This window comes from Triturus cristatus, chromosome 2_1 (assembly GCF_964204655.1).
Source record: "Triturus cristatus chromosome 2_1, aTriCri1.1, whole genome shotgun sequence".
NCBI lineage: Eukaryota > Metazoa > Chordata > Amphibia > Caudata > Salamandridae > Triturus > Triturus cristatus.
Window position 1 is genome coordinate 365,539,938 of NC_140581.1, and position 27,743 is coordinate 365,567,680.

At 53.1% G+C, this 27,743-nt stretch overlaps 1 protein-coding gene and 17 non-coding genes across 18 annotated transcripts in view; all 18 read left to right on the forward strand.

The window, feature by feature from the left end:
• LOC146864217 (BAG family molecular chaperone regulator 4-like) overlaps positions 1 to 27,743 on the forward strand; it is a 40,574-nt gene that overhangs the window by 10,259 nt on the left and 2,572 nt on the right. The gene's annotated exons all lie outside the window — the stretch shown is intronic.
• LOC146864225 (U1 spliceosomal RNA) lies at positions 334 to 497 on the forward strand. The gene has a single exon (XR_014977217.1). It is a non-coding gene; the product is annotated as a U1 spliceosomal RNA (small nuclear RNA).
• On the forward strand, positions 1,115 to 1,278 carry LOC146864226 (U1 spliceosomal RNA). Its single transcript, XR_014977329.1, has one exon. It is a non-coding gene; the product is annotated as a U1 spliceosomal RNA (small nuclear RNA).
• Positions 2,189 to 2,352, forward strand: LOC146864227 (U1 spliceosomal RNA). Its single transcript, XR_014977389.1, has one exon. It is a non-coding gene; the product is annotated as a U1 spliceosomal RNA (small nuclear RNA).
• LOC146864228 (U1 spliceosomal RNA) lies at positions 2,970 to 3,133 on the forward strand. Its single transcript, XR_014977429.1, has one exon. It is a non-coding gene; the product is annotated as a U1 spliceosomal RNA (small nuclear RNA).
• LOC146864229 (U1 spliceosomal RNA) lies at positions 4,044 to 4,207 on the forward strand. The gene has a single exon (XR_014977387.1). It is a non-coding gene; the product is annotated as a U1 spliceosomal RNA (small nuclear RNA).
• LOC146864230 (U1 spliceosomal RNA) lies at positions 5,118 to 5,281 on the forward strand. Its single transcript, XR_014977320.1, has one exon. It is a non-coding gene; the product is annotated as a U1 spliceosomal RNA (small nuclear RNA).
• On the forward strand, positions 17,506 to 17,669 carry LOC146864231 (U1 spliceosomal RNA). Its single transcript, XR_014977321.1, has one exon. It is a non-coding gene; the product is annotated as a U1 spliceosomal RNA (small nuclear RNA).
• LOC146864232 (U1 spliceosomal RNA) lies at positions 18,564 to 18,727 on the forward strand. The gene has a single exon (XR_014977440.1). It is a non-coding gene; the product is annotated as a U1 spliceosomal RNA (small nuclear RNA).
• Positions 19,638 to 19,801, forward strand: LOC146864233 (U1 spliceosomal RNA). Its single transcript, XR_014977436.1, has one exon. It is a non-coding gene; the product is annotated as a U1 spliceosomal RNA (small nuclear RNA).
• On the forward strand, positions 20,707 to 20,870 carry LOC146864234 (U1 spliceosomal RNA). Its single transcript, XR_014977513.1, has one exon. It is a non-coding gene; the product is annotated as a U1 spliceosomal RNA (small nuclear RNA).
• LOC146864235 (U1 spliceosomal RNA) lies at positions 21,488 to 21,651 on the forward strand. Its single transcript, XR_014977384.1, has one exon. It is a non-coding gene; the product is annotated as a U1 spliceosomal RNA (small nuclear RNA).
• LOC146864236 (U1 spliceosomal RNA) lies at positions 22,552 to 22,715 on the forward strand. Its single transcript, XR_014977433.1, has one exon. It is a non-coding gene; the product is annotated as a U1 spliceosomal RNA (small nuclear RNA).
• Positions 23,333 to 23,496, forward strand: LOC146864237 (U1 spliceosomal RNA). Its single transcript, XR_014977524.1, has one exon. It is a non-coding gene; the product is annotated as a U1 spliceosomal RNA (small nuclear RNA).
• LOC146864238 (U1 spliceosomal RNA) lies at positions 24,114 to 24,277 on the forward strand. The gene has a single exon (XR_014977572.1). It is a non-coding gene; the product is annotated as a U1 spliceosomal RNA (small nuclear RNA).
• LOC146864239 (U1 spliceosomal RNA) lies at positions 25,175 to 25,338 on the forward strand. The gene has a single exon (XR_014977343.1). It is a non-coding gene; the product is annotated as a U1 spliceosomal RNA (small nuclear RNA).
• Positions 25,956 to 26,119, forward strand: LOC146864240 (U1 spliceosomal RNA). The gene has a single exon (XR_014977604.1). It is a non-coding gene; the product is annotated as a U1 spliceosomal RNA (small nuclear RNA).
• Positions 27,020 to 27,183, forward strand: LOC146864241 (U1 spliceosomal RNA). Its single transcript, XR_014977634.1, has one exon. It is a non-coding gene; the product is annotated as a U1 spliceosomal RNA (small nuclear RNA).

Here is a 27,743-nt window from a genome sequence, read left to right on the forward strand (position 1 = left end):
GACATGGCAATCGCCCTTCTGTGAGTGCTGTAGCCCTGGCTTCCCCCCCCCCCCCGTGTCAGCAAGGTGCAGCATAGCGAAAGCAGGGCCCTGATTGGCGCTGCCGGTGGGCGTGGACATGCAAATGTTGCTGGCCGGCCGAGGCCTGTGGGAAGCTGCTGTGGGTAGCTGCGCGCTTTCCAAAGTGGGCACAGGGGCCTTGGCTGGTCACCTTGCGCCCCACAATGCCCATGCTCTGCTTCGCCCGGCCTCAGGCCTTGCCTGTGTGAATGCCACCCTCGCTCTGCGGGGAGATGCCCAGCGGCCCGCCCTCGCCCTGTCCCCTTCCAACTCATACTTACCTGGCAGGGGAGACACCATGATCACGAAGGTGGTTCTCCCAGGGTGAGGCTCATCCATTGCACTTCGGATGTGCTGACCCCTGCGATGTCCCCAAATGCGGGATACTCGACTGCATAATTTCTGGTAGTGGGGGACTGCGTTCGCGCTTTCCCCTGATCTCTGGTTTCAAGAAAGACAAAAAGGAAAAAAAAATAAAAAGGAGTCTGGAGCACCCTTTGACGTTTCTTGTGGTCCGTCCAGGGTGCTGTAAGCTGGCTGGAATGGGGAGTGGGCGAGGGCCAATTAGATATGCAAATTTACAAGCCTGGGGATGCTGGCTTAGGGCTTAGAAACGTGCTTCTGGGCCCGATTTCGACCTGGCAAGCCCTCTGTTGTGCTTGCGAAAGCCTTTGCTTGTGCACAGTTTAAAGGGCCTGAAAAATCTGCTTTTGGGCCCGATTTCGGCCTGCCAAGCCCTCTGGTGTGCTTGCTGTAGCCCTGGCTTTCCCCCACCCGTGTCAGCAAGGTGCAGCATAGCGAAAGCAGGGCCCTGATTGGCGCTGCCGGTGGGCGTGGACATGCAAATGTTGCTGGCCGGCCGAGGCCTGTGGGAAGCTGCTGTGGGTAGCTGCGCGCTTTCCAAAGTGGGCACAGGGGCCTTGGCTGGTCACCTTGCGCCCCACAATGCCCATGCTCTGCTTCGCCCGGCCTCAGGCCTTGCCTGTGTGAATGCCACCCTCGCTCTGCGGGGAGATGCCCAGCGGCCCGCCCTCGCCCTGTCCCCTTCCAACTCATACTTACCTGGCAGGGGAGACACCATGATCACGAAGGTGGTTCTCCCAGGGTGAGGCTCATCCATTGCACTTCGGATGTGCTGACCCCTGCGATGTCCCCAAATGCGGGATACTCGACTGCATAATTTCTGGTAGTGGGGGACTGCGTTCGCGCTTTCCCCTGATCTCTGGTTTCAAGAAAGACAAAAAGGAAAAAAAAATAAAAAGGAGTCTGGAGCACCCTTTCTCGTCTTCTGTGTTCTTTCTGGGGTGCTGCGGCTGGATTGGAGGGGGGCGGGGGCGTGGGCAAGAAGGAATCACATGCTAAGTACTGAGCCTGGGGAATGATGGGATAGCTGCAGCCTCCCCCTCTGGGGACCTATCCAGAGACAGGGAAGTAGGCCCTGGCCAGGTGACATGTCTGCTCCTTTCCATCGCCCCCCTGGGGCTGTGGCCTGGCTGCCAGCCTCTTGCCTCGCCCTAGCCTTCCCAGGCCCAGACTCTGGCTGAGGACCCCAGGCCGTGGCCCGGCGAGGGCTTTGCCCGGCGAGGGTTCTGCAGCGTTTGGGAGCGTTCGGGAAGGCGTGAGGGGCTCAGGGCGAGAACCCCTGCTCGCTTGCAGGCCTGTTTGTCCCTGGCTTTCAGCCACAAGCAGTCGACTGGGGCCTAGCCAGGCAACAGGGCACTGCATACCTCTAGAGGCGGCCTCAGTGGCAGCTCTTAGGCTTCAAAAGCCCCAAATCTCTGCTTCTGGGCCCAAAGTCGACATGGCAATCGCCCTTCTGTGCTTGCTGTAGCCCTGGCTTTCCCCCACCCGTGTCAGCAAGGTGCAGCATAGCGAAAGCAGGGCCCTGATTGGCGCTGCCGGTGGGCGTGGACATGCAAATGTTGCTGGCCGGCCGAGGCCTGTGGGAAGCTGCTGTGGGTAGCTGCGCGCTTTCCAAAGTGGGCACAGGGGCCTTGGCTGGTCACCTTGCGCCCCACAATGCCCATGCTCTGCTTCGCCCGGCCTCAGGCCTTGCCTGTGTGAATGCCACCCTCGCTCTGCGGGGAGATGCCCAGCGGCCCGCCCTCACCCTGTCCCCTTCCAACTCATACTTACCTGGCAGGGGAGACACCATGATCACGAAGGTGGTTCTCCCAGGGTGAGGCTCATCCATTGCACTTCGGATGTGCTGACCCCTGCGATGTCCCCAAATGCGGGATACTCGACTGCATAATTTCAGGTAGTGGGGGACTGCGTTCGCGCTTTCCCCTGATCTCTGGTTTCAAGAAAGACAAAAAGGAAAAAAAAATAAAAAGGAGTCTGGAGCACCCTTTGACGTTTCTTGTGGTCCGTCCAGGGTGCTGTAAGCTGGCTGGAATGGGGAGTGGGCGAGGGCCAATTAGATATGCAAATTTACAAGCCTGGGGATGCTTGCTCAGGGCTTAGAAACGTGCTTCTGGGCCCGATTTCGACCTGGCAAGCCCTCTGTTGTGCTTGCGAAAGCCTTTGCTTGTGCACAGTTTAAAGGGCCTGAAAAATCTGCTTTTGGGCCCGATTTCGGCCTGCCAAGCCCTCTCGTGTGCTTGCTGTAGCCCTGGCTTTCCCCCACCCGTGTCAGCAAGGTGCAGCATAGCGAAAGCAGGGCCCTGATTGGCGCTGCCGGTGGGCGTGGACATGCAAATGTTGCTGGCCGGCCGAGGCCTGTGGGAAGCTGCTGTGGGTAGCTGCGCGCTTTCCAAAGTGGGCACAGGGGCCTTGGCTGGTCACCTTGCGCCCCACAATGCCCATGCTCTGCTTCGCCCGGCCTCAGGCCTTGCCTGTGTGAATGCCACCCTCGCTCTGCGGGGAGATGCCCAGCGGCCCGCCCTCACCCTGTCCCCTTCCAACTCATACTTACCTGGCAGGGGAGACACCATGATCACGAAGGTGGTTCTCCCAGGGTGAGGCTCATCCATTGCACTTCGGATTTGCTGACCCCTGCGATGTCCCCAAATGCGGGATACTCGACTGCATAATTTCTGGTAGAGGGGGACTGCGTTCGCGCTTTCCCCTGATCTCTGGTTTCAAGAAAGACAAAAAGGAAAAAAAAATAAAAAGGAGTCTGGAGCACCCTTTCTCGTCTTTTGTGTTCTTTCTGGGGTGCTGCGGCTGGATTGTAGGGGGGCGGGGGCGTGGGCAAGAGGGAATCACATGCTAAGTACTGAGCCTGGGGAATGATGGGATAGCTGCAGCCTCCCACTCTGGGGACCTATCCAGAGACAGGGAAGTAGGCCCTGGCCAGGTGACATGTCTGCTCCTTTCCATCGCCCCCCTGGGGCTGTGGCCTGGCTGCCAGCCTCTTGCCTCGCCCTAGCCTTCCCAGGCCCAGACTCTGGCTGAGGACCCCAGGCCGTGGCCCGGCGAGGGCTCTGCCCGGCGAGGGTTCTGCAGCGTTTGGGAGCGTTCGGGAAGGCGTGAGGGGCTCAGGGCGAGAACCCCTGCTCGCTTGCAGGCCTGTTTGTCCCTGGCTTTCAGCCACAAGCAGTCGACTGGGGCCTAGCCAGGCAACAGGGCACTGCATACCTCTAGAGGCGGCCTCAGTGGCAGCTCTTAGGCTTCAAAAGCCCCAAATCTCTGCTTCTGGGCCCAAAGTCGACATGGCAATCGCCCTTCTGTGCTTGCTGTAGCCCTGGCTTTCCCCCACCCGTGTCAGCAAGGTGCAGCATAGCGAAAGCAGGGCCCTGATTGGCGCTGCCGGTGGGCGTGGACATGCAAATGTTGCTGGCCGGCCGAGGCCTGTGGGAAGCTGCTGTGGGTAGCTGCGCGCTTTCCAAAGTGGGCACAGGGGCCTTGGCTGGTCACCTTGCGCCCCACAATGCCCATGCTCTGCTTCGCCCGGCCTCAGGCCTTGCCTGTGTGAATGCCACCCTCGCTCTGCGGGGAGATGCCCAGCGGCCCGCCCTCACCCTGTCCCCTTCCAACTCATACTTACCTGGCAGGGGAGACACCATGATCACGAAGGTGGTTCTCCCAGGGTGAGGCTCATCCATTGCACTTCGGATGTGCTGACCCCTGCGATGTCCCCAAATGCGGGATACTTGACTGCATAATTTCTGGTAGAGGGGGACTGCGTTCGCGCTTTCCCCTGATCTCTGGTTTCAAGAAAGACAAAAAGGAAAAAAAAATAAAAAGGAGTCTGGAGCACCCTTTCTCGTCTTCTGTGTTCTTTCTGGGGTGCTGCGGCTGGATTGTAGGGGGGCGGGGGCGTGGGCAAGAGGGAATCACATGCTAAGTACTGAGCCTGGGGAATGATGGGATAGCTGCAGCCTCCCACTCTGGGGACCTATCCAGAGACAGGGAAGTAGGCCCTGGCCAGGTGACATGTCTGCTCCTTTCCATCGCCCCCCTGGGGCTGTGGCCTGGCTGCCAGCCTCTTGCCTCGCCCTAGCCTTCCCAGGCCCAGACTCTGGCTGAGGACCCCAGGCCGTGGCCCGGCGAGGGCTCTGCCCGGCGAGGGTTCTGCAGCGTTTGGGAGCATTCGGGAAGGCGTGAGGGGCTCAGGGCGAGAACCCCTGCTCGCTTGCAGGCCTGTTTGTCCCTGGCTTTCAGCCACAAGCAGTCGACTGGGGCCTAGCCAGGCAACAGGGCACTGCATACCTCTAGAGGCGGCCTCAGTGGCAGCTCTTAGGCTTCAAAAGCCCCAAATCTCTGCTTCTGGGCCCAAAGTCGACATGGCAATCGCCCTTCTGTGCTTGCTGTAGCCCTGGCTTTCCCCCACCCGTGTCAGCAAGGTGCAGCATAGCGAAAGCAGGGCCCTGATTGGCGCTGCCGGTGGGCGTGGACATGCAAATGTTGCTGGCCGGCCGAGGCCTGTGGGAAGCTGCTGTGGGTAGCTGCGCGCTTTCCAAAGTGGGCACAGGGGCCTTGGCTGGTCACCTTGCGCCCCACAATGCCCATGCTCTGCTTCGCCCGGCCTCAGGCCTTGCCTGTGTGAATGCCACCCTCGCTCTGCGGGGAGATGCCCAGCGGCCCACCCTCACCCTGTCCCCTTCCAACTCATACTTACCTGGCAGGGGAGACACCATGATCACGAAGGTGGTTCTCCCAGGGTGAGGCTCATCCATTGCACTTCGGATGTGCTGACCCCTGCGATGTCCCCAAATGCGGGATACTCGACTGCATAATTTCTGGTAGAGGGGGACTGCGTTCGCGCTTTCCCCTGATCTCTGGTTTCAAGAAAGACAAAAAGGAAAAAAAAATAAAAAGGAGTCTGGAGCACCCTTTCTCGTCTTCTGTGTTCTTTCTGGGGTGCTGCGGCTGGATTGTAGGGGGGCGGGGGCGTGGGCAAGAGGGAATTGTGGTAAATAATTTAATTACCGGGGCTTAATTTGATACAGAAACATAATAAAAATAGCTCAGTAAATAAGAGGCAAAATCCGTGGTATTAGAGGTTCGGAATGGGCTTTATTCCAATGGACGATTCGAATCGGTGACTCCAAGTTCCATCACCACGGAGGTTCAGGAAGTGAAGTACATACTTTATTGATAAGTAATCACTTTTATACAATAGGCATTACAATGAAGCAAATGCAGGAGGCGTAACAATTCATAATGTAGATAAAACATACATGCGTGGCAAAAGTAGGCGTAACTGGGTGTAACTAAAGAACGTCATCAGGTGTGATGTCATAATAGGGTGGTTCCATGAAAGAATTTCGCAATGTCAGCAGAAATACTTGGCAGAAATGCGCGCGCAGCAGCATGACGTGTGATTGACGTGCAACTAGGGGGTGAAGGGGACTTGACATTTAGCTCTACATGTGGCGACAGAAGTCTGGAGGGTCAAGTCAACCTAATCCCAAATCATATCTAACATCCTATGTTTAAAGAACTATGTTATCCGAGAGAGAGGTCTCTTAGAGTAGAATCTTATTCTATACTGACTATACTGACTGTTAGTGCGTGTACAAGCGTCTAAGTGTCTACACTAGATGCGAGGGCAGAAGTCTTCCATAATAATAGGGCTATGAATTACTTGCATAAAGACAGAGAAGCCGGGCCTTTGCTCGGTAGCTGGAAGAATGTTTACTTAAACTACTAGACAGGAATGCATTGGGCAGGGAGCGGAGCAGATAATTTCGAAGGTGAAATACAGTTTTTGGCAGGCAACAAGCTGATGTCAGGCTTCGTGAGCCGCGCAGGGAATGAGACAAAGTTCATGGTCACAGATGCAGGCTCAGACTGGAGCTTTCAGAGGCAGAAGGCAAGAAAAGCTTGATGACAGAATCAGGGCCTACTTGCCTGGACTGTAAAATGGCATAAGTGAACCATATAAAGCCGGTGGCCTTTCATACTTAGGAATGGAATATCCGGCCTATTCATGGCGGATCTGAAAGAGGACATGTTGACGGTGGACGCACATGTGTTTGCGTCTTCATAACTGGAACTGGAGGGAACATACATGTACTTGTGATTCATACATGAAACCGTTGGGGTCCAAGATAGGGGACATAACTGATCATAAAAATCCATATTTCCACATTCCCTCCTTGTCCCCTACTTGCCCGTCAAGAGATATCAATCTTCATTAATCCGTTGATCTGTTCATATAGCATCATTTGTTCTTCTTTTTTCTTCTGGGATGAATGAAATCTTGGTGGTGGAATACACGATGTGGCACACAGACCACAGATCGCTGGTCCACATTGTAGACATAGACAGCAACTGAATAGTATGAGAAGGCCAATACCTAGGAAGGAGAGGACCTTCCATCCAAAGGTAGATAATACACTCCAAAACCAACCGGACCAAGTCCAGCTGCCTGGATTCTGGTGTATCTGGCTTACAATCTTATGAAGGCGAGTTATGGCTTTATATACAGATGGCGAATTTTCTGGTATGAAAATGCAACAACTTGATCCGATGACCCTACAAGCTCCGCCCCTATCGGCCAGGATGACGTCAAGGACAAGACGATTTTGAAGCACAACAATCCGCATAGCAGACTGCTCTTCTGTTAAATTGCCTAAGGCGGAAATAGTTTCGTTCACTACTGCTTCAAGGGTTCTAGTTAATCTACGTATCAGCTTACTATTAGTAACGGTACCTATATAGGGAAAGAGACCTTTATTGAAATCTGTGTATTTTTCCCATGCTGTTTCAGTGTAATCGACTATTGGGAGATCTCTCCTTTCTCTATTGTGTACTAAATGAATATTTCTGTGATAATCAGGAGGAGCTAGGAAAACTGGTGGCAAAAGGAATCCAATGTAACAGGTACCATCCCAATCTAGAGGCAAACGTACATATGCCGTCTGACCACATATGAAATAGGAATGGCGGGAAGCTCTAAATGTAGACTTGCCTTGATCACTAAATTCTATTACAGTGGTGCATCTACTATGGCCCATATGTATGGAACCATTCTTTCTTACACATAATTCACCTTTTACTGGAAATATTGACATAGCGGGCAAAATTGGAGTAGCTTCGGATTCGACATTTAGGATCATAAGATTAAGCGTAAAATTACCTAATCCATACACTTCATTTTCTAGATCAGTTCCTGTTCTCTTGGGAAGTCCCTCCTTGTTAGGGTAGCAGACTTTAAGTAAAACTAAGTTCAAATTCGAATCTGGGGAATTAATTAAACTAAACCATGCTCCACAGGAGCCGTTGTGTGTGAACGGGTATGGAAAGAGAGGTAGAATTCTTTTATAATTCTGATAGGGAGGGAGTCGGCCACATATCCAACAATTAGTAGCATTGCTAACCTGATGGGAATGATGTAACATACTAATAAACGTGTTATTGCGCAGCGCAAATCTATAAGACAACTCATGCGGAGGTAATTCACTAAAAGAATGTTCAGCAGTAACATTATAAACATGTCTAGAAATAGGATAATATATGTGCAACAATATACTTGCAGTAATTATTAAAAGACTTAAGAAAAACAAAATTAATAACGTCACTGTGCAATGACTACGCAGTGATTTACAGTACGCATGTCGTTTCAACATTTTTCGGGTTTTTTCTCTATTCAGGTCTAAGGGATACATGTCAGAGACAAATTCAACCGCTTCACCTTGGAGAGGACTTAAACAATCAAATTGCCTGACTGGTTAGACCTGAGTTTTAGTTTGTATTGTTCGTGATTACTCATTTCAACCAAAGGAAGTTTTGAGTCAATGGGTGAAGACACACGAGGTGTGGTATTTACATCCGATGGTAGTCCATGAAATTTCTTGATATGACTTGAATGTACCCAGCCTTTTCTGCCTTCGATCTTCACGGCTGTCCTTGTGGTGAGCAAGACCAGTTGCGGCGACTTCCACCTAGGATCCAGCTGAGTCTTCCGATCAAAGTTCCTCACTAAGACCAGGTCCCCCGGAACTACGTCGTGGGGTTTCACCTCAGTGTTGTCAGGAAAGGCTGCAGCTACCTGTGAACGACAAGATTGTAGTGCAGACATCAAGGAAGCCAAGTAATCTGTCAGCATATTACAGTCAATATCAGTTATTTTGCGTGGTATAGGCGTCCCCCACATATTTGGTGGTCTGCCAAAGATCACCTCATACGGGGATAGCCCTGTTCGAGAGTGTGCTACCATTCTCATGTAAAAGAGTGCAACTGGTAACGCTACTATCCAGTCGACACCTTTCTCTCTGCATATTTTGGACAATCTAATTTTCAGGGTCTGATTATGTCTTTCCACGAGACCTGCTGCCTCGGGGTGTCGGACACAGTGGAATTTCCACTGATAACCTAACAAAAGTGAAACGTGTTTCATTAATTCGGATGAAAACGGCTGGCCGTTATCTGAGTAGACAACACGTGGTAAACCGTATCGTGGGAAGAATTCTCGAACCAACTGTTTGGCAGTAGTCGGGGCAGTGTAATCTGAAACCGGGTATGCCTCTGTCCAACGGGAAAGAGCACAGACAACTACGAGAACATATGTGAATCCTCGACATCGTTCCATCTGGATATAATCCATCTGGAGGACTTCAAAAGGGTGATCAGGAGGCTGAAATCCACCCTGTTCTACGGGAATGCTTTTTCCTGGGTTGAACTGACAACAGAACATACAGGTACGAACTTTTTGTTTGGCTGCTGCTCGTAAATGTTTGTTGAACCAAATGTGTTGAATGCTGTCTAGCATAGCTTTTTCTCCTAGATGCGCTGGACTATGTACAGTGTTAATAATGACTTGGACCATTGAATCAGGAAGGAACCACACAGATTTTTCCTTCGTCATCCATCCTTGATCCGTTTGAATCCCTCCTAATTCAGTCCATTTCTTTATTTCGTCTGGCGTAGCATGTGTCTGTATGTCAATTACGTCAAGAGTGGGATCTTTAACCGTCATACAATGTGTTGGCGTCGGGACTATTGTCTTTGTCATGTCGGATGTTTGAGTTTGAGCAGTCTGTTTAGCTGTTCTGTCAGCTAGATCATTGCCTTGAGAAATGATATCAGTCACTTTCGTATGAGCTTTACATTTCATAATTGATATTGCAGTGGGTAGATGTATTGCATCTAATAAGGCATGAATGAGGGGTCCGTGCTGAATGTGGGCACCGTGAGAAGTTAAATAACCTCTCTCTCGCCACAGCACGCCGAAGTCATGTACAACTCCGAATGCATAACGTGAATCAGTGTATATGTTGACTTTTTTATTTGTGGCTTGAATACAGGCTTGTGTCAGAGCGATGAGCTCTGCTGCTTGAGCTGACAAGGTATTTATGCAATTTGTTTCAATGATTTCAGTGTCCGTTGTGACTGCGTAAGCGGCCACTAACTCTCCTGTACTTGTTCTCATACATGAACCATCTACATACAACGTCAGGTCTGGGTCTGACAATGGGACATCTGTCAAGTCTTGTCTGGGTTTCGTCGTGATTGTAATAACTTCAATACAATCATGAGCTAGTGGGTCTGTTCCGATTACAGGTAAAAGTGTGGCAGGATTCAATGTGTTACAACGTCTGATTTCTATATGCGGCTGAAACAATGTTAATTCATACCCTGTAAGTCGCGCTATAGTCAAGTGTTGTGTTTGCGTTCGATTCACGAGAACCTCTACTGCATGTGGTACTTGAACTGTCAATGGATGTCCTAACACTATGGCATCGCTTTGTCTGATTGCTAAAGCTGTTGCTGCCACTGATTTTAGGCATGCAGGCAAAGCCTGAGCTACGGGATCTAATGTACTAGAAAAATAAGCACATGGTTTGTGTGATCCTGCTTGTTCCTGTGTGAGTACTGACAAGGCAGTACCTTCGCGTTCTGTAACAAAGAGTGTAAACTGTTTATTGTAACATGGTGTTGCTAAAACAGGTGCTTGGCATAAGGCTTTCTTTAGGCTTTCAAAAGCTTGTGCATGTTCCTGAGTCCAAGGGAGAACAGTCGATGTGGCTGCCTCCTGTGTTGTCAATTGAATGAGTGGTTTTGCTAGAAATGCATACTGAGGGATCCACTGCCTACAATATGAAGTGAGGCCTATAAAAGCCAGCACCTCCTTTTGTGTCTTGGGTATTGGCATGTTAGCTATTAACTGAATGCGGTCGGGTGTAAGCTGCCTTCCCTCCTTGGACAGCGAGTGTCCAAGATAAACAACTCGCTGGACACAGAATTGCAGCTTAGAAGGGGACACCTTGTGCCCCTTTTCGGCTAGAAATTGTAAAACTGTCAGTGATGCTTTCTCACATTCAGGTTCGCTTCTAGCGGTGATCAGCAGATCATCGACATATTGAAGCAAGGCAGTGTTAACTGGCATGTGGATACTGTTGAGTTCTCTTTTCAGTGCTTGACTATAGATGCTGGGGCTTTCTGTAAATCCTTGAGGTGCGCGTGTGAATTTAAAGCTACGTCCATTTAAACTAAATCCGAACAAGTATTGGCTTTCCGGATCTATTGGGACGCTGAAAAAGGCATTCTTGAGATCAATTACAGTAAAGAATGTTGCTTCGGAATCAATGGCTGTCAGTAATGACGAGATATCTGGGACCACAGGGAATTGTGGCACAATGCATTTGTTCAATTCGCGCAGATCAATAACCAATCGATATACTGGCGGGGCCTTTGGATCTGTTCGTTTAAGAATCGGAATTATCGGTGAATTACATACATTGGAGTCTGTTTCCACAACCACTCCTTGGGCAATGAGCTCGTCAATGATTTGCAGTAACGCCACTACAGCATCTGGTGGTAACTTGTATTGTCGCATTCGTGGTAGTACCACTCCTGCCTTTAGTGTAACTCGATATGGTGTAATATTCATGCAACCGACATCAGTAGGGCCTTGTGCCCATAAATGTGTAGGTAAAGTCTGCAGTCGGGGATCCATGTCTCTAGACACATAGTGACCTTTGAAATCTCGTAAAAACAATCTTACTCCTTCCGGAGAACAACATATTATAGCTCCTAGAGCTTTCAGTGTTTTTATACCTAACAAGTTTTCTGGACATGATTTAGTAAGCAATAAATCTGTAGTTCGGGTCAAAGGTCCTATCGTAAGTGGAAGAGGCTGTGATACTTCATTAATAATAGGTTTTCCTGAAAAACCAAGGGAAATATTCTGTGAGCCTGAGAGGGGTGCCCCTGGAACTTCACTACGTTTTATGGTTGTTCGACTTGCCCCTGTATCAAGTAAATATTTTCTATCTTGGCCTAATAATTCACTATGTACATAAGGTCCTTCTTGGTCTACAGGGACCTCGATAAGGGGTAAGTCAACTTCCCTCTCTAGGCTGGTTCATGCGTATCGTTGATAATCAGGATAGTCGTACTGTGCGGTCTGGTACAGCTGTCGTGTCGTGGTTTGTGTGGCAGCAACAGGCAGCGCTGGTGCAGCTGGCACAAACTGTATAGACTGTTGTGGAGCTGGCATGGACTGTGCATGCTGCGGGGCTCCTTGTTCATTCTGATCCTGTCTAGGTGGCCGTGGTCTTTCCTGTGTTTTACCTGTGGCGATATTACGCTTCAGGACTGGGCAATCGTGTATGTAATGTCCTGGCTGTTTACAATAGTTGCATGTCCCTTTTACAGGTCCTGCTGAATCACCGGAATGTGTCGTACCCTTTTTATGTCCTTCAACTGGAACTGTCTGGGAGACTAGCATTTTCATTTTTGTGTCTTTCATGCGTCTTTGTTCATGTTCTTGTTCCTCTCTAATTCTATTGTGATGATACTGTAACATTTGTAACATTTGTGATGGGGTGTTACCTTGCCAGGTACTCTCGAATTTTAATACTCTATTCTTCACTTGGGGTAAGGAGTTTTCAACTAATTTTGTCACAAACAGATGTGGGTATGATTCGCTACTTGCTTTTATGCCACTATTTATACCAAAACATTTTTCAAATCGGGCATAGAAATCACTAGTGTCTTCATCTTGCTTTTGTTTACAGGCTGAGATTGCACCCCAGTCTTCTTTTTTCGTAGTTAATAAACGTGGCAGTACCTGTACTAGTAAACCTGGTAGTGCTTTAGTTTTATCCCCAAGCCCTGCTCCTGCAGTTCGGGCCTTTTCTTCTGCTTCTAATGCTGTCCAGTCTATCTTTTGGTCTCCCACCTCCCACTCTTTTTCCTTGAGTTTTTCATAAATGCCAGCAGGCATTAATACCTTTAATATAGTCATAATGTCGGGATAGGTATACTCTCCCATGAGTAACATGTCTTTTATTTCTCGGTGGAAACCCGCTGGGTCTTTGTCATGACTGGGTACCACTTTCTTCATTTGTAACAGTTCTATTTTCGATATGGGCGTATATACAAATACACGTTTAAACTGATTGTCCTCGCCTTTTATTGGGTGTACTTCTCGTAAGGGATTCTGTCTGTCCATGTAATACGTCGTTCTTTCCTTGATGGGCAGTGAGACATGTTCTGGGCATACAAAGAGAATGTACTGCTTTCTTGATTCTAGTATTTCTCTAATTAACTTAGTACCTGAACCTCTCCATCTATTCGTGAGTAATTCAGTCAATATATCAGGTAAGGGACCAGGATCTGAATGTTGGCTTTTATATAGTATAAGGAGTTGTTGAATCATATAAATCCCAGCTAAACGCTGTTCATCTGGGGTGAGGTTCAAAAATGTGTGTGCTACTGTATCATCACCATATTTTCCGGGACTGTCAACCCAATGAACGGCTGACCTGGCTAATTCTTGTTCATCCATAGAATCGAGTAAATGATAACCCCTTCGTTCTCGGAGTAATTTGTCAGCGGCTTGGAACGAATGCTCGGGGGACCTTATATTTATTATAGGTGTTTGGAAATTCCTGTTATTATCTGGACATATCGGACGTATCGGGTCAGAAAAACATCTAGTACTATTACAAGATCTTCCTCTACCTACATAGGCTATGGTTTCTGACTGTCCTGTGGGCAGTCCTGATCCTTCCTCCTCGCTTTGTTCGAACTGGTCTACCGCTAATCTCTCTTCGTGTAGGCGTTCTATTTCTCTACGGATCTTTCGGCACATGGCTATTATACATTTTTGCTTATCATGTCTCCCTTCTGATATATTCTGACTCCATCTGGTAAGAGTTTGCATTGCTTCCGGATCTACCCCCGGTCGGTCTTGATTTCTGATCACACAATTTATGAGGAAACGTAACAGTTCCCCCTGTATCTCCACTTTCTGCTATTCCATAGCTCTGTTAATACATTCAGAATCTCGCCCTGTTTGGACAAAATGGTATATATTATCTAGATGCACAGTCATTCCTGGTAACTTCCCTAAATACACCGCGGCTCGTCTGATACGTAATGATGCCATGATCATTTCGTCCTCTTTGCCGGGCACAGGGTCATATCTACAATCTACTAGAAGTTCCTTAAGCGTGCGGGCATTTATGAGTTTGGGGGTACGTGGATGTGCTGATTCTTGAAAGGTAAGTTTATTTATTCTGGGTGGCGTAGAAAAAACGTTGGTAGCACCTCCGGTAGCCCCATCTGGGGTATCGGGCGTGAAAGGGTTCGTTGAACGCGATACAGCAACTATAGGTGTGGACACAGCTATAGAAGTAGCTGTAGGAACAGATGTGGAAACAGATGTGCTTGCCGGAACTTGTGTCAGGATTTGTTGCTGTAGAGATACAGATACAGGATCTTGGCGTTGAACCTCCCCGGCAGACGGTCTATGTGGGGCGGGGTTAGCATACTCGGGAGCTGCGTCATCTAAATATGAGGAAAGAAAAACATCTTCTGCGGTTCTAGGATGCCCCTTAGGATGCACTTTTATTGGAAACAATGGGGGTGGCAAGTCTTTTGGTATCTGCGGAGTAGCCTTCGGTAATCCCTCGGCCAGGAGGGGATACATACCATTCATAAGGGCATTTCTTTGTCTGTCTACTTGTTCTGATTTCACTCGTGTACCTTCTTCAATTAATAGATTTTCTCGGACTTTATTTGAATTCTCTTTATTTTTCTCTTCCTGTCGGAGTGCTTTTTCTGTACGTCTATGAGATTCTTTACGCCATAACTCAACAGCGTCTTTCTGTGACTGTCTGGCTTTCCTTTTCCATAACTCTTCCTCTACTTTCATGATGCACTCTGCATCCCAGGTCCCAGCTGCGGGCCACCTCTGACTTTCTGGTAATTCCTTGGTGTAGTCTGCCCATAAATCAAGAAATAATATAGCGTCTAAGCCGTGTTTATGATACACGAAGTACCCTGGAGTGTCCCTAGGAGGAATAGGAACAGCTTCTTCGAGTACCCCTTTTCTAGTTGTGATCTGTCTTAATTTCGAAAAGAGCGGCATATTGAGAACTGATCTGATACTTGATCTTGAACAAACTTAATACAATAAACACAATAATGAACAGTCATTCACACCACAATATGCAGAACGTATTTAAAACATTTAACATTTAACATTTAACTGAGCAACGATGATGATGACGATCTAAGGAAAACTTAATCACTAAACATAATACTCGGCATTAACTGAATTATTCTGAATTTATATACTTGATATACTAGATATACTGCTAAACAGTACAGATACACTGCTAAAACAGTGCAGACCGGATTTGTGTACCCAAACCCGTCTTGACCGGCACAACCTATGTGCACGTCAGAACGCCTCCCCAGTAATGGTACTCACCGGGTAGCTCGGAACGGAAGGCCTCGGAACGGAACTGAACTGGACCGGACTGGACTCGACTCGAAAACTTCGGACACTTCGGAACATCGGAAACCTCGGAACTTCGGAACTTCGGAACTTGGTGGGCCTCTGTATACCTCGGATCTTGCTCTCTCAGCTAGGCTCTGGTCGGGATACTTCGCACTTCTCACCGCCTCGTCTGGGTGTTGATCGCAGCCTCAGTCGCCCCCGCTTGACCGGAGGGAGATACAGGAAATCCTGCTGGTACGCGTTGTTGTCCGTCCAGCTGTGGCAGGAGACCGGGCCTGCAACGCACCGCCGGCGCGTGAGATGAGAAAGTGTCCCTGTTCGGGCGCCATTCATGTGGTAAATAATTTAATTACCGGGACTTAATTTGATACAGAAACATAATAAAAATAGCTCAGTAAATAAGAGGCAAAATCCGTGGTATTAGAGGTTCGGAATGGGCTTTATTCCAATGGACGATTCGAATCGGTGACTCCAAGTTCCATCACCACGGAGGTTCAGGAAGTGAAGTACATACTTTATTGATAAGTAATCACTTTTATACAATAGGCATTACAATGAAGCAAATGCAGGAGGCGTAACAATTCATAATGTAGATAAAACATACATGCGTGGCAAAAGTAGGCGTAACTGGGTGTAACTAAAGAACGTCATCAGGTGTGATGTCATAATAGGGTGGTTCCATGAAAGAATTTCGCAATGTCAGCAGAAATACTTGGCAGAAATGCGCGCGCAGCAGCATGACGTGTGATTGACGTGCAACTAGGGGGTGAAGGGGACTTGAAATTTAGCTCTACATGTGGCGACAGAAGTCTGGAGGGTCAAGTCAACCTAATCCCAAATCATATCTAACATCCTATGTTTAAAGAACTATGTTATCCGAGAGAGAGGTCTCTTAGAGTAGAATCTTATTCTATACTGACTATACTGACTGTTAGTGCGTGTACAAGCGTCTAAGTGTCTACACTAGATGCGAGGGCAGAAGTCTTCCATAATAATAGGGCTATGAATTACTTGCATAAAGACAGAGAAGCCGGGCCTTTGCTCGGTAGCTGGAAGAATGTTTACTTAAACTACTAGACAGGAATGCATTGGGCAGGGAGCGGAGCAGATAATTTCGAAGGTGAAATACAGTTTTTGGCAGGCAACAAGCTGATGTCAGGCTTCGTGAGCCGCGCAGGGAATGAGACAAAGTTCATGGTCACAGATGCAGGCTCAGACTGGAGCTTTCAGAGGCAGAAGGCAAGAAAAGCTTGATGACAGAATCAGGGCCTACTTGCCTGGACTGTAAAATGGCATAAGTGAACCATATAAAGCCGGTGGCCTTTCATACTTAGGAATGGAATATCCGGCCTATTCATGGCGGATCTGAAAGAGGACATGTTGACGGTGGACGCACATGTGTTTGCGTCTTCATAACTGGAACTGGAGGGAACATACATGTACTTGTGATTCATACATGAAACCGTTGGGGTCCAAGATAGGGGACATAACTGATCATAAAAATCCATATTTCCACAGAATCACATGCTAAGTACTGAGCCTGGGGAATGATGGGATAGCTGCAGCCTCCCACTCTGGGGACCTATCCAGAGACAGGGAAGTAGGCCCTGGCCAGGTGACATGTCTGCTCCTTTCCATCGCCCCCCTGGGGCTGTGGCCTGGCTGCCAGCCTCTTGCCTCGCCCTAGCCTTCCCAGGCCCAGACTCTGGCTGAGGACCCCAGGCCGTGGCCCGGCGAGGGCTCTGCCCGGCGAGGGTTCTGCAGCGTTTGGGAGCGTTCGGGAAGGCGTGAGGGGCTCAGGGCGAGAACCCCTGCTCGCTTGCAGGCCTGTTTGTCCCTGGCTTTCAGCCACAAGCAGTCGACTGGGGCCTAGCCAGGCAACAGGGCACTGCATACCTCTAGAGGCGGCCTCAGTGGCAGCTCTTAGGCTTCAAAAGCCCCAAATCTCTGCTTCTGGGCCCAAAGTCGACATGGCAATCGCCCTTCTGTGCTTGCTGTAGCCCTGGCTTTCCCCCACCCGTGTCAGCAAGGTGCAGCATAGCGAAAGCAGGGCCCTGATTGGCGCTGCCGGTGGGCGTGGACATGCAAATGTTACTGGCCGGCCGAGGCCTGTGGGAAGCTGCTGTGGGTAGCTGCGCGCTTTCCAAAGTGGGCACAGGGGCCTTGGCTGGTCACCTTGCGCCCCACAATGCCCATGCTCTGCTTCGCCCGGCCTCAGGCCTTGCCTGTGTGAATGCCACCCTCACTCTGCGGGGAGATGCCCAGCGGCCCGCCCTCACCCTGTCCCCTTCCAACTCATACTTACCTGGCAGGGGAGACACCATGATCACGAAGGTGGTTCTCCCAGGGTGAGGCTCATCCATTGCACTTCGGATGTGCTGACCCCTGCGATGTCCCCAAATGCGGGATACTCGACTGCATAATTTCTGGTAGAGGGGGACTGCGTTCGCGCTTTCCCCTGATCTCTGGTTTCAAGAAAGACAAAAAGGAAAAAAAAATAAAAAGGAGTCTGGAGCACCCTTTCTCGTCTTCTGTGTTCTTTCTGGGGTGCTGCGGCTGGATTGTAGGGGGGCGGGGGCGTGGGCAAGAGGGAATCACATGCTAAGTACTGAGCCTGGGGAATGATGGGATAGCTGCAGCCTCCCACTCTGGGGACCTATCCAGAGACAGGGAAGTAGGCCCTGGCCAGGTGACATGTCTGCTCCTTTCCATCGCCCCCCTGGGGCTGTGGCCTGGCTGCCAGCCTCTTGCCTCGCCCTAGCCTTCCCAGGCCCAGACTCTGGCTGAGGACCCCAGGCCGTGGCCCGGCGAGGGTTCTGCAGCGTTTGGGAGCGTTCGGGAAGGCGTGAGGGGCTCAGGGCGAGAACCCCTGCTCGCTTGCAGGCCTGTTTGTCCCTGGCTTTCAGCCACAAGCAGTCGACTGGGGCCTAGCCAGGCAACAGGGCACTGCATACCTCTAGAGGCGGCCTCAGTGGCAGCTCTTAGGCTTCAAAAGCCCCAAATCTCTGCTTCTGGGCCCAAAGTCGACATGGCAATCGCCCTTCTGTGCTTGCTGTAGCCCTGGCTTTCCCCCACCCGTGTCAGCAAGGTGCAGCATAGCGAAAGCAGGGCCCTGATTGGCGCTGCCGGTGGGCGTGGACATGCAAATGTTGCTGGCCGGCCGAGGCCTGTGGGAAGCTGCTGTGGGTAGCTGCGCGCTTTCCAAAGTGGGCACAGGGGCCTTGGCTGGTCACCTTGCGCCCCACAATGCCCATGCTCTGCTTCGCCCGGCCTCAGGCCTTGCCTGTGTGAATGCCACCCTCGCTCTGCGGGGAGATGCCCAGCGGCCCGCCCTCACCCTGTCCCCTTCCAACTCATACTTACCTGGCAGGGGAGACACCATGATCACGAAGGTGGTTCTCCCAGGGTGAGGCTCATCCATTGCACTTCGGATGTGCTGACCCCTGCGATGTCCCCAAATGCGGGATACTCGACTGCATAATTTCTGGTAGTGGGGGACTGCGTTCGCGCTTTCCCCTGATCTCTGGTTTCAAGAAAGACAAAAAGGAAAAAAAAATAAAAAGGAGTCTGGAGCACCCTTTCTCGTCTTCTGTGTTCTTTCTGGGGTGCTGCGGCTGGATTGTAGGGGGGCGGGGGCATGGGCAAGAGGGAATCACATGCTAAGTACTGAGCCTGGGGAATGATGGGATAGCTGCAGCCTCCCACTCTGGGGACCTATCCAGAGACAGGGAAGTAGGCCCTGGCCAGGTGACATGTCTGCTCCTTTCCATCGCCCCCCTGGGGCTGTGGCCTGGCTGCCAGCCTCTTGCCTCGCCCTAGCCTTCCCAGGCCCAGACTCTGGCTGAGGACCCCAGGCCGTGGCCCGGCGAGGGCTCTGCCCAGCGAGGGTTCTGCAGCGTTTGGGAGCGTTCGGGAAGGCGTGAGGGGCTCAGGGCGAGAACCCCTGCTCGCTTGCAGGCCTGTTTGTCCCTGGCTTTCAGCCACAAGCAGTCGACTGGGGCCTAGCCAGGCAACAGGGCACTGCATACCTCTAGAGGCGGCCTCAGTGGCAGCTCTTAGGCTTCAAAAGCCCCAAATCTCTGCTTCTGGGCCCAAAGTCGACATGGCAATCGCCCTTCTGTGCTTGCTGTAGCCCTGGCTTTCCCCCACCCGTGTCAGCAAGGTGCAGCATAGCGAAAGCAGGGCCCTGATTGGCGCTGCCGGTGGGCGTGGACATGCAAATGTTGCTGGCCGGCCGAGGCCTGTGGGAAGCTGCTGTGGGTAGCTGCGCGCTTTCCAAAGTGGGCACAGGGGCCTTGGCTGGTCACCTTGCGCCCCACAATGCCCATGCTCTGCTTCGCCCGGCCTCAGGCCTTGCCTGTGTGAATGCCACCCTCGCTCTGCGGGGAGATGCCCAGCGGCCCGCCCTCACCCTGTCCCCTTCCAACTCATACTTACCTGGCAGGGGAGACACCATGATCACGAAGGTGGTTCTCCCAGGGTGAGGCTCATCCATTGCACTTCGGATGTGCTGACCCCTGCGATGTCCCCAAATGCGGGATACTCGACTGCATAATTTCTGGTATTGGGGGACTGTGTTCGCGCTTTCCCCTGATCTCTGGTTTCAAGAAAGACAAAAAGGAAAAAAAAATAAAAAGGAGTCTGGAGCACCCTTTCTCGTCTTCTGTGTTCTTTCTGGGGTGCTGCGGCTGGATTGGAGGGGGGCGGGGGCGTGGGCAAGAGGGAATCACATGCTAAGTACTGAGCCTGGGGAATGATGGGATAGCTGCAGCCTCCCACTCTGGGGACCTATCCAGAGACAGGGAAGTAGGCCCTGGCCAGGTGACATGTCTGCTCCTTTCCATCGCCCCCCTGGGGCTGTGGCCTGGCTGCCAGCCTCTTGCCTCGCCCTAGCCTTCCCAGGCCCAGACTCTGGCTGAGGACCCCAGGCCGTGGCCCGGCGAGGGCTCTGCCCGGCGAGGGTTCTGCAGCGTTTGGGAGCGTTCGTGAGGGGCTCAGGGCGAGAAACCCTGCTCGCTTGCAGGCCTGTTTGTCCCTGGCTTTCAGCCACAAGCAGTCGACTGGGGCCTAGCCAGGCAACAGGGCACTGCATACCTCTAGAGGCGGCCTCAGTGGCAGCTCTTAGGCTTCAAAAGCCCCAAATCTCTGCTTCTGGGCCCAAAGTCGACATGGCAATCGCCCTTCTGTGAGTGCTGTAGCCCTGGCTTCCCCCCCCCCCCCGTGTCAGCAAGGTGCAGCATAGCGAAAGCAGGGCCCTGATTGGCGCTGCCGGTGGGCGTGGACATGCAAATGTTGCTGGCCGGCCGAGGCCTGTGGGAAGCTGCTGTGGGTAGCTGCGCGCTTTCCAAAGTGGGCACAGGGGCCTTGGCTGGTCACCTTGCGCCCCACAATGCCCATGCTCTGCTTCGCCCGGCCTCAGGCCTTGCCTGTGTGAATGCCACCCTCGCTCTGCGGGGAGATGCCCAGCGGCCCGCCCTCACCCTGTCCCCTTCCAACTCATACTTACCTGGCAGGGGAGACACCATGATCACGAAGGTGGTTCTCCCAGGGTGAGGCTCATCCATTGCACTTCGGATGTGCTGACCCCTGCGATGTCCCCAAATGCGGGATACTCGACTGCATAATTTCTGGTAGTGGGGGACTGCGTTCGCGCTTTCCCCTGATCTCTGGTTTCAAGAAAGACAAAAAGGAAAAAAAAATAAAAAGGAGTCTGGAGCACCCTTTGACGTTTCTTGTGGTCCGTCCAGGGTGCTGTAAGCTGGCTGGAATGGGGAGTGGGCGAGGGCCAATTAGATATGCAAATTTACAAGCCTGGGGATGCTGGCTCAGGGCTTAGAAACGTGCTTCTGGGCCCGATTTCGACCTGGCAAGCCCTCTGTTGTGCTTGCGAAAGCCTTTGCTTGTGCACAGTTTAAAGGGCCTGAAAAATCTGCTTTTGGGCCCGATTTCGGCCTGCCAAGCCCTCTCGTGTGCTTGCTGTAGCCCTGGCTTTCCCCCACCCGTGTCAGCAAGGTGCAGCATAGCGAAAGCAGGGCCCTGATTGGCGCTGCCGGTGGGCGTGGACATGCAAATGTTGCTGGCCGGCCGAGGCCTGTGGGAAGCTGCTGTGGGTAGCTGCGCGCTTTCCAAAGTGGGCACAGGGGCCTTGGCTGGTCACCTTGCGCCCCACAATGCCCATGCTCTGCTTCGCCCGGCCTCAGGCCTTGCCTGTGTGAATGCCACCCTCGCTCTGCGGGGAGATGCCCAGCGGCCCGCCCTCACCCTGTCCCCTTCCAACTCATACTTACCTGGCAGGGGAGACACCATGATCACGAAGGTGGTTCTCCCAGGGTGAGGCTCATCCATTGCACTTCGGATGTGCTGACCCCTGCGATGTCCCCAAATGCGGGATACTCGACTGCATAATTTCTGGTAGTGGGGGCCTGCGTTCGCGCTTTCCCCTGATCTCTGGTTTCAAGAAAGACAAAAAGGAAAAAAAAATAAAAAGGAGTCTGGAGCACCCTTTCTCGTCTTCTGTGTTCTTTCTGGGGTGCTGCGGCTGGATTGTAGGGGGGTGGGGGCGTGGGCAAGAGGGAATCACATGCTAAGTACTGAGCCTGGGGAATGATGGGATAGCTGCAGCCTCCCACTCTGGGGACCTATCCAGAGACAGGGAAGTAGGCCCTGGCCAGGTGACATGTCTGCTCCTTTCCATCGCCCCCCTGGGGCTGTGGCCTGGCTGCCAGCCTCTTGCCTCGCCCTAGCCTTCCCAGGCCCAGACTCTGGCTGAGGACCCCAGGCCGTGGCCCGGCGAGGGCTCTGCCCGGCGAGGGTTCTGCAGCGTTCGGGAAGGCGTGAGGGGCTCAGGGCGAGAACCCCTGCTCGCTTGCAGGCCTGTTTGTCCCTGGCTTTCAGCCACAAGCAGTCGACTGGGGCCTAGCCAGGCAACAGGGCACTGCATACCTCTAGAGGCGGCCTCAGTGGCAGCTCTTAGGCTTCAAAAGCCCCAAATCTCTGCTTCTGGGCCCAAAGTCGACATGGCAATCGCCCTTCTGTGCTTGCTGTAGCCCTGGCTTTCCCCCATCCGTGTCAGCAAGGTGCAGCATAGCGAAAGCAGGGCCCTGATTGGCGCTGCCGGTGGGCGTGGACATGCAAATGTTGCTGGCCGGCCGAGGCCTGTGGGAAGCTGCTGTGGGTAGCTGCGCGCTTTCCAAAGTGGGCACAGGGGCCTTGGCTGGTCACCTTGCGCCCCACAATGCCCATGCTCTGCTTCGCCCGGCCTCAGGCCTTGCCTGTGTGAATGCCACCCTCGCTCTGCGGGGAGATGCCCAGCGGCCCGCCCTCACCCTGTCCCCTTCCAACTCATACTTACCTGGCAGGGGAGACACCATGATCACGAAGGTGGTTCTCCCAGGGTGAGGCTCATCCATTGCACTTCGGATGTGCTGACCCCTGCGATGTCCCCAAATGCGGGATACACGACTGCATAATTTCTGGTAGTGGGGGACTGCGTTCGCGCTTTCCCCTGATCTCTGGTTTCAAGAAAGACAAAAAGGAAAAAAAAATAAAAAGGAGTCTGGGGCACCCTTTGACGTTTCTTGTGGTCCGTCCAGGGTGCTGTAAGCTGGCTGGAATGGGGAGTGGGCGAGGGCCAATTAGATATGCAAATTTACAAGCCTGGGGATGCTGGCTCAGGGCTTAGAAACGTGCTTCTGGGCCCGATTTCGACCTGGCAAGCCCTCTGTTGTGCTTGCGAAAGCCTTTGCTTGTGCACAGTTTAAAGGGCCTGAAAAATCTGCTTTTGGGCCCGATTTCGGCCTGCCAAGCCCTCTCGTGTGCTTGCTGTAGCCCTGGCTTTCCCCCACCCGTGTCAGCAAGGTGCAGCATAGCGAAAGCAGGGCCCTGATTGGCGCTGCCGGTGGGCGTGGACATGCAAATGTTGCTGGCCGGCCGAGGCCTGTGGGAAGCTGCTGTGGGTAGCTGCGCGCTTTCCAAAGTGGGCACAGGGGCCTTGGCTGGTCACCTTGCGCCCCACAATGCCCATGCTCTGCTTCGCCCGGCCTCAGGCCTTGCCTGTGTGAATGCCACCCTCGCTCTGCGGGGAGATGCCCAGCGGCCCGCCCTCACCCTGTCCCCTTCCAACTCATACTTACCTGGCAGGGGAGACACCATGATCACGAAGGTGGTTCTCCCAGGGTGAGGCTCATCCATTGCACTTCGGATGTGCTGACCCCTGCGATGTCCCCAAATGCGGGATACTCGACTGCATAATTTCTGGTAGTGGGGGACTGCGTTCGCGCTTTCCCCTGATCTCTGGTTTCAAGAAAGACAAAAAGGAAAAAAAAATAAAAAGGAGTCTGGGGCACCCTTTGACGTTTCTTGTGGTCCGTCCAGGGTGCTGTAAGCTGGCTGGAATGGGGAGTGGGCGAGGGCCAATTAGATATGCAAATTTACAAGCCTGGGGATGCTGGCTCAGGGCTTAGAAACGTGCTTCTGGGCCCGATTTCGACCTGGCAAGCCCTCTGTTGTGCTTGCGAAAGCCTTTGCTTGTGCACAGTTTAAAGGGCCTGAAAAATCTGCTTTTGGGCCCGATTTCGGCCTGCCAAGCCCTCTCGTGTGCTTGCTGTAGCCCTGGCTTTCCCCCACCCGTGTCAGCAAGGTGCAGCATAGCGAAAGCAGGGCCCTGATTGGCGCTGCCGGTGGGCGTGGACATGCAAATGTTGCTGGCCGGCCGAGGCCTGTGGGAAGCTGCTGTGGGTAGCTGCGCGCTTTCCAAAGTGGGCACAGGGGCCTTGGCTGGTCACCTTGCGCCCCACAATGCCCATGCTCTGCTTCGCCCGGCCTCAGGCCTTGCCTGTGTGAATGCCACCCTCGCTCTGCGGGGAGATGCCCAGCGGCCCGCCCTCACCCTGTCCCCTTCCAACTCATACTTACCTGGCAGGGGAGACACCATGATCACGAAGGTGGTTCTCCCAGGGTGAGGCTCATCCATTGCACTTCGGATGTGCTGACCCCTGCGATGTCCCCAAATGCGGGATACTCGACTGCATAATTTCTGGTAGTGGGGGACTGCGTTCGCGCTTTCCCCTGATCTCTGGTTTCAAGAAAGACAAAAAGGAAAAAAAAATAAAAAGGAGTCTGGAGCACCCTTTCTCGTCTTCTGTGTTCGTTCTGGGGTGCTGCGGCTGGATTGTAGGGGGGCGTGGGCAAGAGGGAATCACATGCTAAGTACTGAGCCTGGGGAATGATGGGATAGCTGCAGCCTCCCACTCTGGGGACCTATCCAGAGACAGGGAAGTAGGCCCTGGCCAGGTGACATGTCTGCTCCTTTCCATCGCCCCCCTGGGGCTGTGGCCTGGCTGCCAGCCTCTTGCCTCGCCCTAGCCTTCCCAGGCCCAGACTCTGGCTGAGGACCCCAGGCCGTGGCCCGGCGAGGGCTCTGCCCGGCGAGGGTTCTGCAGCGTTTGGGAGCGTTCGTGAGGGGCTCAGGGCGAGAACCCCTGCTCGCTTGCAGGCCTGTTTGTCCCTGGCTTTCAGCCACAAGCAGTCGACTGGGGCCTAGCCAGGCAACAGGGCACTGCATACCTCTAGAGGCGGCCTCAGTGGCAGCTCTTAGGCTTCAAAAGCCCCAAATCTCTGATTTCTGGGCCCAAAGTCGACATGGCAATCGCCCTTCTGTGCTTGCTGTAGCCCTGGCTTTCCCCCACCCGTGTCAGCAAGGTGCAGCATAGCGAAAGCAGGGCCCTGATTGGCGCTGCCGGTGGGCGTGGACATGCAAATGTTGCTGGCCGGCCGAGGCCTGTGGGAAGCTGCTGTGGGTAGCTGCGCGCTTTCCAAAGTGGGCACAGGGGCCTTGGCTGGTCACCTTGCGCCCCACAATGCCCATGCTCTGCTTCGCCCGGCCTCAGGCCTTGCCTGTGTGAATGCCACCCTCGCTCTGCGGGGAGATGCCCAGCGGCCCGCCCTCACCCTGTCCCCTTCCAACTCATACTTACCTGGCAGGGGAGACACCATGATCACGAAGGTGGTTCTCCCAGGGTGAGGCTCATCCATTGCACTTCGGATGTGTTGACCCCTGCGATGTCCCCAAATGCGGGATACTCGACTGCATAATTTCTGGTAGTGGGGGACTGCGTTCGCGCTTTCCCCTGATCTCTGGTTTCAAGAAAGACAAAAAGGAAAAAAAAATAAAAAGGAGTCTGGAGCACCCTTTGACGTTTCTTGTGGTCCGTCCAGGGTGCTGTAAGCTGGCTGGAATGGGGAGTGGGCGAGGGCCAATTAGATATGCAAATTTACAAGCCTGGGGATGCTGGCTCAGGGCTTAGAAACGTGCTTCTGGGCCCGATTTCGACCTGGTAAGCCCTCTGTTGTGCTTGCGAAAGCCTTTGCTTGTGCACAGTTTAAAGGGCCTGAAAAATCTGCTTTTGGGCCCGATTTCGGCCTGCCAAGCCCTCTCGTGTGCTTGCTGTAGCCCTGGCTTTCCCCCACCCGTGTCAGCAAGGTGCAGCATAGCGAAAGCAGGGCCCTGATTGGCGCTGCCGGTGGGCGTGGACATGCAAATGTTGCTGGCCGGCCGAGGCCTGTGGGAAGCTGCTGTGGGTAGCTGCGCGCTTTCCAAAGTGGGCACAGGGGCCTTGGCTGGTCACCTTGCGCCCCACAATGCCCATGCTCTGCTTCGCCCGGCCTCAGGCCTTGCCTGTGTGAATGCCACCCTCGCTCTGCGGGGAGATGCCCAGCGGCCCGCCCTCACCCTGTCCCCTTCCAACTCATACTTACCTGGCAGGGGAGACACCATGATCACGAAGGTGGTTCTCCCAGGGTGAGGCTCATCCATTGCACTTCGGATGTGCTGACCCCTGCGATGTCCCCAAATGCGGGATACTCGACTGCATAATTTCTGGTAGTGGGGGACTGCGTTCGCGCTTTCCCCTGATCTCTGGTTTCAAGAAAGACAAAAAGGAAAAAAAAATAAAAAGGAGTCTGGAGCACCCTTTCTCGTCTTCTGTGTTCTTTCTGGGGTGCTGCGGCTGGATTGTAGGTGGGTGGGGGCGTGGGCAAGAGGGAATCACATGCTAAGTACTGAGCCTGGGGAATGATGGGATAGCTGCAGCCTCCCACTCTGGGGACCTATCCAGAGACAGGGAAGTAGGCCCTGGCCAGGTGACATGTCTGCTCCTTTCCATCGCCCCCCTGGGGCTGTGGCCTGGCTGCCAGCCTCTTGCCTCGCCCTAGCCTTCCCAGGCCCAGACTCTGGCTGAGGACCCCAGGCCGTGGCCCGGCGAGGGCTCTGCCCGGCGAGGGTTCTGCAGCGTTCGGGAAGGCGTGAGGGGCTCAGGGCGAGAACCCCTGCTCGCTTGCAGGCCTGTTTGTCCCTGGCTTTCAGCCACAAGCAGTCGACTGGGGCCTAGCCAGGCAACAGGGCACTGCATACCTCTAGAGGCGGCCTCAGTGGCAGCTCTTAGGATTCAAAAGCCCCAAATCTCTGCTTCTGGGCCCAAAGTCGACATGGCAATCGCCCTTCTGTGCTTGCTGTAGCCCTGGCTTTCCCCCACCCGTGTCAGCAAGGTGCAGCATAGCGAAAGCAGGGCCCTGATTGGCGCTGCCGGTGGGCGTGGACATGCAAATGTTGCTGGCCGGCCGAGGCCTGTGGGAAGCTGCTGTGGGTAGCTGCGCGCTTTCCAAAGTGGGCACAGGGGCCTTGGCTGGTCACCTTGCGCCCCACAATGCCCATGCTCTGCTTCGCCCGGCCTCAGGCCTTGCCTGTGTGAATGCCACCCTCGCTCTGCGGGGAGATGCCCAGCGGCCCGCCCTCACCCTGTCCCCTTCCAACTCATACTTACCTGGCAGGGGAGACACCATGATCACGAAGGTGGTTCTCCCAGGGTGAGGCTCATCCATTGCACTTCGGATGTGCTGACCCCTGCGATGTCCCCAAATGCGGGATACTCGACTGCATAATTTCTGGTAGTGGGGGACTGCGTTCGCGCTTTCCCCTGATCTCTGGTTTCAAGAAAGACAAAAAGGAAAAAAAAATAAAAAGGAGTCTGGAGCACCCTTTGACGTTTCTTGTGGTCCGTCCAGGGTGCTGTAAGCTGGCTGGAATGGGGAGTGGGCGAGGGCCAATTAGATATGCAAATTTACAAGCCTGGGGATGCTGGCTCAGGGCTTAGAAACGTGCTTCTGGGCCCGATTTCGACCTGGCAAGCCCTCTGTTGTGCTTGCGAAAGCCTTTGATTGTGCACAGTTTAAAGGGCCTGAAAAATCTGCTTTTGGGCCCGATTTCGGCCTGCCAAGCCCTCTCGTGTGCTTGCTGTAGCCCTGGCTTTCCCCCACCCGTGTCAGCAAGGTGCAGCATAGCGAAAGCAGGGCCCTGATTGGCGCTGCCGGTGGGCGTGGACATGCAAATGTTGCTGGCCGGCCGAGGCCTGTGGGAAGCTGCTGTGGGTAGCTGCGCGCTTTCCAAAGTGGGCACAGGGGCCTTGGCTGGTCACCTTGCGCCCCACAATGCCCATGCTCTGCTTCGCCCGGCCTCAGGCCTTGCCTGTGTGAATGCCAC